Source organism: Coptis chinensis, chromosome 2 (assembly GCF_015680905.1).
Source record: "Coptis chinensis isolate HL-2020 chromosome 2, ASM1568090v1, whole genome shotgun sequence".
Classification (NCBI taxonomy): domain Eukaryota; kingdom Viridiplantae; phylum Streptophyta; class Magnoliopsida; order Ranunculales; family Ranunculaceae; genus Coptis; species Coptis chinensis.
Genome location: NC_141457.1, coordinates 109,363,371 through 109,374,735, shown reverse-complemented (window position 1 = coordinate 109,374,735; position 11,365 = coordinate 109,363,371). Strand labels below are relative to the sequence as shown.

The 11,365-nt window shown below is 35.9% G+C and overlaps 1 long non-coding RNA gene across 4 annotated transcripts; it reads left to right on the top strand.

Moving 5' to 3' along the window:
- Positions 1 to 8,544: 8,544 nt before the first annotated feature.
- Positions 8,545 to 11,311, top strand: LOC147520431 (uncharacterized). Of its 4 annotated transcripts, none has more exons than XR_015212640.1 (4): positions 8,545 to 8,946; positions 9,125 to 9,231; positions 9,466 to 9,606; positions 10,236 to 11,311. It is a non-coding gene; the product is annotated as an uncharacterized LOC147520431 (long non-coding RNA). The 4 variants fall into 4 exon arrangements; XR_015212638.1 differs by having other exon boundaries at positions 10,211 to 11,311; XR_015212639.1 differs by lacking the exon at positions 9,466 to 9,606.
- The last annotated feature ends 54 nt before the right edge of the window (positions 11,312 to 11,365 follow it).

Sequence of the window (11,365 nt, the reverse complement as noted above, 5' to 3'; positions counted from 1 at the left end):
CATTAGAAGGTGTATTTGGTGGCCTCACACTAGTCATTTTTTGTCTTGACTGCACATGAATTGTTGAAAAAGATGGTTGAAAAGCTGGTGATCTGGATGATGTAAGATGAGGCATTATGTTTGGAGCTTTAGTCGTTGGCACAACAAACATGGAAGTTGGTGTATTGGACTGAGATGATGATGCAGCAGCAGTAGTATCCACAACACCACCTCCTCCATTAGTTCCACAGTTCTCTTTTGATGTGTTTGATTTGTCTTTCTTTGACTTATCAGTTGATGCCTTCTTTGTTGTTGCTTCTTTTTCTACAAAGTAAAAATATAATGTTGAAAATTAATTAAATTAACGTAATAGTTTTTGTGAGGATCTTAGTTTTAATACACTAAGTTTTGTGCATACCTTTGTTGGCATTTTTAGCTATATTGGCTGGAAGTCCTTTACATGTCATTGAGTTGTGACCAGGCAGATGATAAGACTTATAAGTCATTTTTTTCTTAGAACTAGGAGCATCTTCATCCTCCTCCCTCCTTCTTTGTTTTTTTGGTCTGCCAATACCTCTGACATGTGGTGGAGGATTAATAATCTGAGGTACACCCTGTCAAGAAACCACATTAGTATTTGCAACAATCTATATGAAACCAAGAAAACAATGTTTCATGTAGTCACCTCAATAACATGAATTTCAGTGGACCAATCAGCCATATCATTCATGGGCTTGATGTAACCAGCATAAGTTTGTTTATATGCTTGCACAGTGAAAAAAGGACTACAAAAGTCAACCCATGAACACCTCCTGGGGTATATAACTGCAACGGCATGTATACATGGAACTCCAGATTGTTTCCATACTACACATGAACATTCCTTGCTGCGCAAATCTACTATCCACCTAGTGAAAAAACAATAGTACATCTAGGTAGTGAAATATAATAGTAAATAATGTTAATTTATGAATTGTCGTAAAATTAGAGAATAACAAACAAACTCTTAGTAAAATTGTACTAACCTGGTGTCATATGCAGTTTTGACAGAGAAACAATGGTTTTCAGCTCCCTCAACAACGTAGTTCCTTATGAATTTGATGCGAGTCTTAATAGTTTGCTTCACTCGGAACAAGACCACTTTAAACTTATTGTGCCTTCATCGTCCCACTTCTTAGCTTTTTGTTTTCTGTCATATATAGTCCTCATAAAAAAGCTAAATGCAACTTGTCAACGAGATTGCATAACTGGCTTATCTCTAACTTCCTGGATCCAATTGTTAAAGGACTCTGAAAAATTATTAGTTATATGCTCACACTTTGATGTGTGATCAAAACAAGACCGTGCCCATGATTCCACCTTTTCCTTATCGAGCCATTCTCTTGCTTCTTTCTTCGCAGATCCTATCTTGTCCATCCACTTTTAAAGTCCACTTCCTTGTAAGACTTGGCATAAACCATGCCATTTTCTCAAGGTGGCTCCCTTTATACAATTTCTTGAAATTTTTATACATATGGCTAAAACATATTCTATGAGACTTGGTATCGCCAAAGACGTAACTCACGACCTCTACAAGACCCTTTTGTTTATCAGAAATGATAGTTAGTGGTAGAGGATGCTGACTTAGTTTTGGAGCGATGATCTCCAAAAATTTACCCCAAGTTTCGTACTCTCACTCTTGCATATATACACCGCCAAAGGGAAAAGACCATTGTTGGCGTCAATGAAACAACACTAAGTAGTGACCACCATATTTTCCCTTCAAAAACAACCGCCTAACCCAACAATTGGCCTCGCACCCGGTAACAAAACCGATTGAGAGAACCCTCGAATGCAATACAAAGTCCAGTGAACTGGTTGCCATTTTCCATATCCCTTGAGTATGTAGAAATTGAACCAGGATTGCTTAAGAGAATTTGTTTTCTTAACTCAGGGATCATCTTGTAGCTTCCATCATAATCCCCAAACAATTTCTCTAATACTTTTGCTCTAGCATGCCATGCTGACCAATAACTCACCTTTATGTGAAAATTGTAGAACATTTGTTTCTTGATGTCTGAAGGCTTGAAAGTCTTATGATGTAGCGTGATTTGGTCTTCAAGTTCTTCCACAATAAAGTTGGCATCAGCCATACAGTTGTGCTCAAGTGGATCAAAGATAACATGTATGTTAAGGAACAATTTTTCTTAACTTCATAGTAAACTCGTTTGACTTCTTTCTAAAATATGCCATCCATGGGCACTCTTCTGCTTTACAGTAGGCTCTAATTCTATACCCCTCATTTTTCGGTTTCCTAACTTCGAACTTATTGATAATACAATACTTTGTTAAGTACCTCCTACACTCTTGAATAGTCGGCCACTCCATGCCCACTTCAAGAACTAGTTCTACCTGTATATTAGTGTCGCTGGTTTGTCTAGATTCATTATCCTCCTTATCATAAAGATTGTCTGTCTTGCTTGCAAAGTTTGCAAACTCATTTGTTGATGGTAGAAGAAATTCTTCATCCTCACTGTCAGAGCCAGCACTATGATATTCTTCCTCTGGGCTAATGTTGTCGATGTCGATAGTGTTACCATCATTAATTGGAATCACCTCATCCACTTCTTGTACAGTTAGAACTAATTGCGGTAGCTCATCCAAATCTTCTTCGGGGAGTCTCCAAGCACCTCCCCTTTTGGTCGGGTTTTTACTAGCATCCACATTACCAGAGTCAGTTGTAGGTACAACTATTTCTGAAGGTGTTGGAACTGGTTCAACAATTTCCACACCATTGAGAATAACAAACAAATGAGCAAAGCCCTTCTCATCGGTTTCAATATTAGCCCACATTTCCAAATAGTCACTGTCAGTATACATATCTTTTTTCTCACCACTATGCAACCAAGCAGCATGCATATCAAGAGCAGGCATTCCAATTTTGTTTGAAATGTCGTCTTTCAAATCTATCAAACTATAACGATCACCATCAACACCAAGTATATCTGTAAATGAACCCTCATCTCCATAGTGAACCTTCAAGTTTTTAACATCCATGGCTACCTAAGAACAAATTATTTGAGAAATTAAATAATCAATATAAAATCACTATAAATATAACAACGAACAACTTTAAAACTTTTTAATATCCATGACTATTCAAGAGGTCAGAAAGATGAGAACTTCGTTCTTTACATGTTACAAGCAAGAACAACTAAAATCTTCACAAGTTTTACAAAAATGACTTTGATAATTAATTTTCAGTTCAACTAGGTTTACAAACAAAACCGTAAACATTCTTACCTTTCTTATTGCTTTCGACTAGTCCTCACAAACTTTAATCTTTTGTTCTTCACAAACAAAACCTTGCTAACGATTGTTTTGAAGAAAGCTATAGGATTTAGATAAAGAAAATAATCGGTTATGAAAGATAGATAAAATAACTAAATTGAAACTTGCTCATCTAGCGTCTTTTGCATGTATTTCATGGCCGTTGAATTATAAGCGATCCATGGTTCAGATAAACCCATGTGGCAATTGTTGTGAGAGGGTTAGAGAGTATATTCGGTATTTTTCATGGGAGTTTTTTTATCGGAAGAAAATAAAAAACCTATACTAACAGTCAAACCTTGTTGACCGGCATGAAAGTGTTAAAATGGGGGGATATGTCTAAAGAAGATTAGAGGGGGTATGTCTAATTCCCAATTATAAATGGGGGTATGTCTAAAACCCAAAAACAAATATATATATAACTAGTTTGTCATATTATAAATTTGCTATGAAAGTTCAAACCCAACGACCAATCCAACATAGCCGGGTCGTTTGGACTCAAAAAATTGAAAAATTCATTTTGTTTTTTGGTCACTTTCATATCCCTTTCCAAACACAAATTCCACTTTCATATTGGGATTGTCACATGCTAGGGTATAAAATGGGGCGGGTCAGGTCAACCGTGAGTCAAACAATAATGGGGCGGGGCAGGGGTTGAAGGTCCGGCAGTCTCCAACTGGGCGGGTCAAAGTGTCAAGGTTCATACCGTCACCCAATCTGTTGGGGCAGGTCTTGGGGCGGATAATGGGTCGGTTTTTTAAAATGGGTAAACAGTATCTTCTCCACCCATCTTTCTTAACAAATAAGAGAAAAAACACCCATCTACATCAAAACAGATTAATATACAACTGCACCATCATCTTCTAAATCAAAACAAATTAATATGTGATCTCATTTACTTGTTGCATATATTCCAAGTCAGTTTAAATCCACTCCAGATGAACCAAATCCTACTCGAATAATACCAAGGCTCCAGATCTTCAATGTGAATACTGATTACAGTCAAGTGACTCAACCAAATGAAATGAGAAAAGTGTCTGTGTAAATGAAGAAGCTCACTATTGGTGAAAACTCACTGCCATCCCCGCACCCAAAATAATTAACGAAAACTAAGGCTTAAAACATTTCCACCGTTACTGGACAAATTGAATGAATAATACCACTTCATTAATTATATAGCAGAAGACTTGGGCACTTGCCAGTTTTGGTTTATGCCAATTTTGGTTTACAGTTCGTCAGTCCTATTTGACTATTGGGGCGAGTCAACAGGGTGGAGTAAACGGCTTTTGGAATAGTGCGGGTTGGACGGGTCGGATTGGAAGACAATACCTACACCCATATCCAGACCACATAGAAACGGAGGCGGGGCAGGGCAGGGCAGGTCAACTTTTGGGTCGGTCCGGATTTGGGTGGCGGGTCAAAAACAGTTTACCTACTAGGTAATGGGTCAACGTTTTTTTTTTTCCACCCCTATCACATGCTACATCAGTAGATTTGTTAATGCTATAAATTTCAAAACGAAAAGATTTTCAATTTTAATTTTTGGAAAAAAAAACTTTTCAATTTCAAATTTTGGATTTCTTTAGTATGCTTTCTTAATTCGGTCCAAGAACACTGCCCAAATAATGCACCCACCTTTCCAAATCCTTGCTAATTCACCAAAAATGAGATTCCAATCATTTCAAGCTCATTGGAAAAGATGTCGCTAGAAAAGATCAAGCTCGAAAAGGTTGTAACCGGTTTTCCAAATCCTTGCTAACTCACCAAAATTGATAATCCAATCATTTCAAGCTCATTGGAGAAGATGTTGTTGTTAGAAAAGATGATCGAAGTTCGAAAAGGTTTTCCGGATTATCTTTTTAGATTTGGTGGGGGTGGGGGGTTATTGCTATTGGACTTGGTTGTTGGGCTTGGGCTAGAGGCTGCCCGATGCAATTTCGTGAGTTCCCAATAGAGGACCTCGTGGGTTTTTGCTGGCTTATAAATAACAGGTGACTCCACTGGGCTTAGCGATTTCTAGTTTATTACTATTATCAAAAAAAAAAATAAAAAATCAGGCAATATCATTGAAAAAATCCAATTTTTTTGTATAGTGATTTTAGACTCCAGTATTGACACCCCACTTTATGGGATTGACACCCCTTTGGCAAAAAGTATAACAATAATGGTTATTCTTTATATGTCATTTTATACCCCACATACCCGATAGTTATATAGCATCGGGTTGCCGCGATATCCCATATCCCACGGTGAGATGTGTATTGCCAAATTGCACAATGCACAACATCGGTCATCACGAGATCCCATATCCCACGACAAAAGAGTTCTTTGGAGGATTTTTTGTATATATATTATTTTATTTTATTTTATTTTTTCACTTCAAATTTTGTGTATAATCTTTAATCACAAGGTAAACTTGAATGGATTTAACCAAATGAGATTTTTAGCGACCTCTACTCCAAACTCACGGACTCATCGAACTCACCAGATTTTATGTTGACGATTTGTGAATGCCCTTAAGATGTTGGGTGGCTCTCAAGGTAATAACAACTATTTTAATCAAACTATTAGTCATTTACATTTCAAGTGTATTTAAATTTTGAATAGGGAGGCCTTTTAAAAGTTCTATCTGAACGTTGATTGGGTTTTGCATAGAGACCTTATCTCTAAATAATGTGATTGTATTAGTCTCTAAAGTTTGGTTCTAACTATCACTTCCCCCGATTTTTTGTCACATCTTTAGCCAAATACACATATGTTGTGATTGGATTTTGTTGTTTAAGTTATGATATCCTTGAGTTTTCTTTTTTCAATTACCAATTGAATCATGTGCTTAGCTGTGACACATTTAGTAGCTAATATTATTGGGAAAAATTGCAAGGCTCAACATGAGGGTAGAAAACGGCACAATGGTTAATCATGCAAGAGAAAACTATGTAATTCTTTGTCCTCTAGAGAGAAGCTTTGTTGGCCCAAATGGACAATCCTCCATCAATCACAAGGTTTTTTTTCCCCATTTGTCTCTTTTTAATCTAAGATACATATGACTATTTAAGATTGTAAGTTACTCATTGTTTACCGTTAAATCAACACTTTATAATTATATATGCATGATATATCCGCTACAATATTTGTTACTAAGATGTTTTTCGAGTCCTTTTACTCCTTTATAGTAGAAACCAATGTCATTCTTATTAAGAAATTTAACATATTTGTTAGTAGATAACAGTGATCTCTATGATGCAAGTCGTTCAGGGGATCCACTATGGATTTGGCTATGGAAAGTGTGGTCACTGTAATGAGCAAATGGTAATTCAAGTGTGTTGGATTTCGAGATGTTTAGATTGTCACCTTTTCTGCTAAGTGTATCAAGTAGTGGGCAACATTATTCTAGCCAAGAGATCGAGAAAATCTAATCTACAAGTAGGCAACTCCAAGTACTAATTATCTAGGTACACTGTTTTTATTATCTAGGTACATTGTTTTTATCTCAAATTTCTATTACCATGTACCTTTTACACTGATCTTATGTTTTTTTTTCTCATGGTTATTCTATAACTTGAAATTATCGAAAGATTATGTAATAGCTAATACCAGATGAGTAGTTGATCATTGGCTTATAACATGGATGATATTTAGAAGGATTTCATCTACAGTCTCGCGATGAGGATGTTTATATTGGATAGTACCAAAGGGGATTTTTTTAAGTTGTTGGGTCTCCTAATTAGTTATAGGAGCATATTTAGAGAAGAAGTCACCGTTCGAAGCTTTTTGACAATTCTTCTAGGAAATAAAACTGCTTCTACTTGGTTTATTGGAAAAACTATTGATAGTGACCCGATGACTAAACCTTTGTGTACTATATTGATTATGGTGGTCATGAAGTGCTTGGTTAGTATTAAAATAAAATCTTTGATAAAACAGGTGGGAAAGAATAGGTGAATGGTCTTGACCACGTAAAATGAATTGACTTGGATCCAGTTTCCCTACTCCTTTCACGGTTTGTTGATTTCCTATTTCAGTCGCATTGAGTCGTTCTATTTTCAAACTTGAAACTATTAACTAGATGATTAAATGGTGTAAACCAATTTTAATTGTTTTGAATCATTGTTTTACTAATAGAATAAAAGATAAAATGGTGTAAATATGACTTCTCTATGGGTTTGGATTTAATTTGTATAAGAGGCTATTTCTTAGTATGCAGTTGGGAATTTGTTGTAACAAAATACCATGAAAGCTTAGAAATATTTCTATTAGAAGATGATGTTACGCTTGAGGTATAAGAGTAAAGACACAAGTTAATCTTGATCATGAAACTATATCAAATAGATTAAAAGCATCAAAATTTTAAACGACAATATGCAACAATGCACATGATCTGCTAAGGTGCTCAAAACTGACACCTAATAAAGGTACATAGAGTATGAGACTTTCTGTAGGACCTCTAGTTAAGCATAGTCTAAGTATAAAATGAAGTTATAGATAAACTATGATAGAAGAACATATATGTGATGAATTGGCTATATCTTTCCAAAATTTTTTTATTCTAGCATCCAAGATAAATATGATTCCTCTTATTGGTGACCAAACTTAACTATTTATATATTTGAGTCGACTTCATTATTGTTGATTGCTATATACTAAAAGAAAAAAACTCCTTCAACATGCCTACTTATATGGCCTCACAACTTCCCAAATGGTGGGCCGGGGGCATACTTCCAATGAACCCTTCTTATGGTTTTGTTTTCCGCTTATGTTTTTTCTTGTATGGGTTAATCCATCTTAATCCGTACAATAATTATCTTTTATGTCATAGTTGTGCATGGCATTGCTCCTATTTCTACTTATGTATTACTCATTGCAGGTTATTATTTTGTCTCTATGAGAAGGTGTTAATTTGTCTGCATTTGGACCCATGAGAGGAAGAATTCAATGAGAAGGGGCTAGAATTCCACGAAAGCAACTGCGCTCCTCTAACTAAAATAAATCACCTTCACGACTTCACCTTTGTCTTCTCTTAACACGTTGCTACCTATTCGGAATTAGTTTACTATACACTTAAGAAGAATATAGCAGGGTCACTTATTTTACTTTTATGAGTTTTTCCTCATAAAATGTGCAACTCCTAAGCACTATGTAATTAACTCCTAATATCTTCACTCATTCATATGTTGATTTAATTTGGAGCATCTATCTCAAACGAGTGGGCCAGTTACATAACCATCAATTACCATTAACTAGCCTCTCTATACCTGTAAGGGCCTGCTTGATAACCCATTTTCCCGCTGGCAAATCAACATTTTCCTACTTAAAAGGGTATTTGCCGCTGCTTGTTGTTATATTTTGGACCGGCAAAAAAAAAAAGAGATTTGCCGGCAAAACAGTCACGTGATCGAATTTTCCCACTCAAAGCAGGAAAAATATATCCATGTGGGAGCTGGATAAATTTTGCCAGAAGAAATTCGATCGAAATTTTCCCGCACCATTTGCCTCCTCCTTTGATCAACCTGAGACAAACCCATTTGCTCTCTCCCTCTATCTCGCTCAATAGTAAGCGCCACAACTTTATCTCTCCGAATTTCAATTTGGTGAACTGTGATTTCAATTTCAATTCCAGATTTGGAAATTTCCTTCCTCTCTTTCTTCGTTCGAATCAAGGTGAGAAATTCTTCAAGCTTTGATTGTTTTTTTCCGTATATGATGGTGTCAAGGATCAATTTGGAAATTACAATCTGGAATTTGATATATAAAGTTTATTTATTTGGAATCGAGTAATCATCCCAATTAATCTCCTTTGACGATGATTTACGACATGTTCTATCTAACGGAAGAGCAGTTAAAGAATTCACTTTCTAGAAAAGACAAAATAGATGAAGCTACAGAGACAACTCTTAGAATTTGCGGCTGTGATCTCATCCAAGAAAGCGGCATTTTACTTAAACAGTATGTTTTTTTTATGTTTTGAAATGGTTATGATTGCCCATTGGATTTTAATGTTTTATTATTACAAACAAACCTCAAGCTGTAATGGCTACAGGCCAAGTTCTTTTCCATCGGTTTTACTGCAAGAAGTCGTTTGCCCTGTTTTTGAGTGTGAAGGCGCGTGTATTTTGTTTTGTTTTGCATTGTTGGTAGATAGCTGAGTTTATGAGATACTTTATGGTTATAAATTTGTAGAGAGTGGCTGCGAGCTGTGTCTGGCTCGCTTTGAAACTGGAGGAAAGTCCTAAAAAAGCTAGGCATGTTATCTTGGTTTTTAATATAATGGAAGGTCGAAGAGAGAATTTACCTATTGAGCATTTTGATAATTCATCAAAGGTTAGTCTGAAGCAGTTTTGCTCTTTAGATTCGAATATGCAATACTTGCCCGAACTTCTCTTTTTTTTACTACTATGGCCCTATATATAAGTTTCATCAAAATAACTTCGATTTTCCTGTATTTACTCTTTTTCTTGAATTACATTTGAATTGCTGTCTTGTAAATTGCTATCCGGTAGGTTTCAAATTCATTGACCTTTTATCTTGCATAAATTGATAATTGCGTGATGATCGCCATTTTAAGATTGTGGCGGTATATTGTAGCCATACATATGCTTTTTTCATACGCATAACCATCTTGTTACTTGAATCACCATTAGCGTAATGCGTGACTCTGTGCTAACATCACTATTAATAAAATTCTCATCTGGTTGGTTCCAATGACTTATGCTTTCATTGTGTTTCTGTTGGTTCATATGATAGTCTTGTTCTTTACCGTACTTACTTATTGCACTAGTTCTTTCTCTCTCTGAGTGAGCTTGATGACAGTGTGTTTGTTTCTCTTGACGACCCTACCACACTAAAAAAACATAATCTTTTGTACTCGAGTTACTTTCCACTGTAGAGTGAGCTTATTATGTTTACTTCTCCCCCCTCTATGTAGGTTCATTAATAAAGCTCTTGTTTAGGTGTCAAGGATATGATGGTGTGAACAACTTAGATTGATCGAGCAGTTCAAGCTTCCAAAGAAACAGGATAGAAATCCAATCGCGGTTTGTTTTTTTTTTTATGAATATATATATTGGTTTTGGAGCTTGTCATTATATATGTATATGGCTGAATATTTGTTGCTTTGGTTTTGAAAAAACTAGAGTTTTGGAGCTTGTCAACGTTTGTTTTTGTATTATATGGGTGTATGCTATTTTTTCAAATGTATATTTTGAAAATTTTCATGATCGATTTAGTTAGATGCAAGTCTGCGTGCATTCTTTCTAATTTTGTTGTTGTTATTGTCAAACAAAAACTCAGGTATTCATTGTTTTTATATCTTGTACTTAGTTTACCTCAAATGGGTATGTTTGAGTCGGGTAACATGGCTGGTAGTGGTTTAGTTGGAACCTTAGCTTGGGTATGTTTGTGTGTTGGAAATGGTGATGTTGAAGGTTTGGAGACTTGTTTGGAAGTGAATAGATTGTTTAGTTATGTTTGTTTAGTTGTAGTGTAACTGTGTGAGAGTGCTTTTAATTGTGTTGTTATGTTCCAAGTTAAATTTTGCAGGTGGAGTGGAATGTGTGTGATGTGCAGGTGTGTGGGTGATGCTGCTGCTGCTGACAAGTGACAAGTGCAACTGACAAGTGCTGTTGCTGCTGACAAGTGATGCTGCTGCTATCTGCCAGTTGCTTGTGAGTGGTGCTACGGTGTTGCAGGTGTTGGTGGGTGGTGCTAAGGTGTTGCAGGTAGTGAGTGAGTGGTGTTCCTGAGAAATGCGTAAAAGTTTCACAAAGCTCCTGAGAAATTGTTCGAGTATAAACTGCAACTAGGCGACTTTGTTTTGTTCATGCTTTCTGATCCATGCTTGTATTTTGTAGTAACTGCACTCTTGGATACCAACACTGTGAAGTGTTTTTATCTATTTTTTTAATCAACAGAACAAAGATGGGTGCAAAGTAAGAAATGTAATTTTCCTTCATGAGATCACAAGTCAATGTAAAAATATTTACCAACGTTACAATTTAACTTCCAATGATATCACTCTTTCTATCCATATGAACGTGAATAATTTAAAGACATGCACTAGTTGTTATGTGTTTTATCTTTT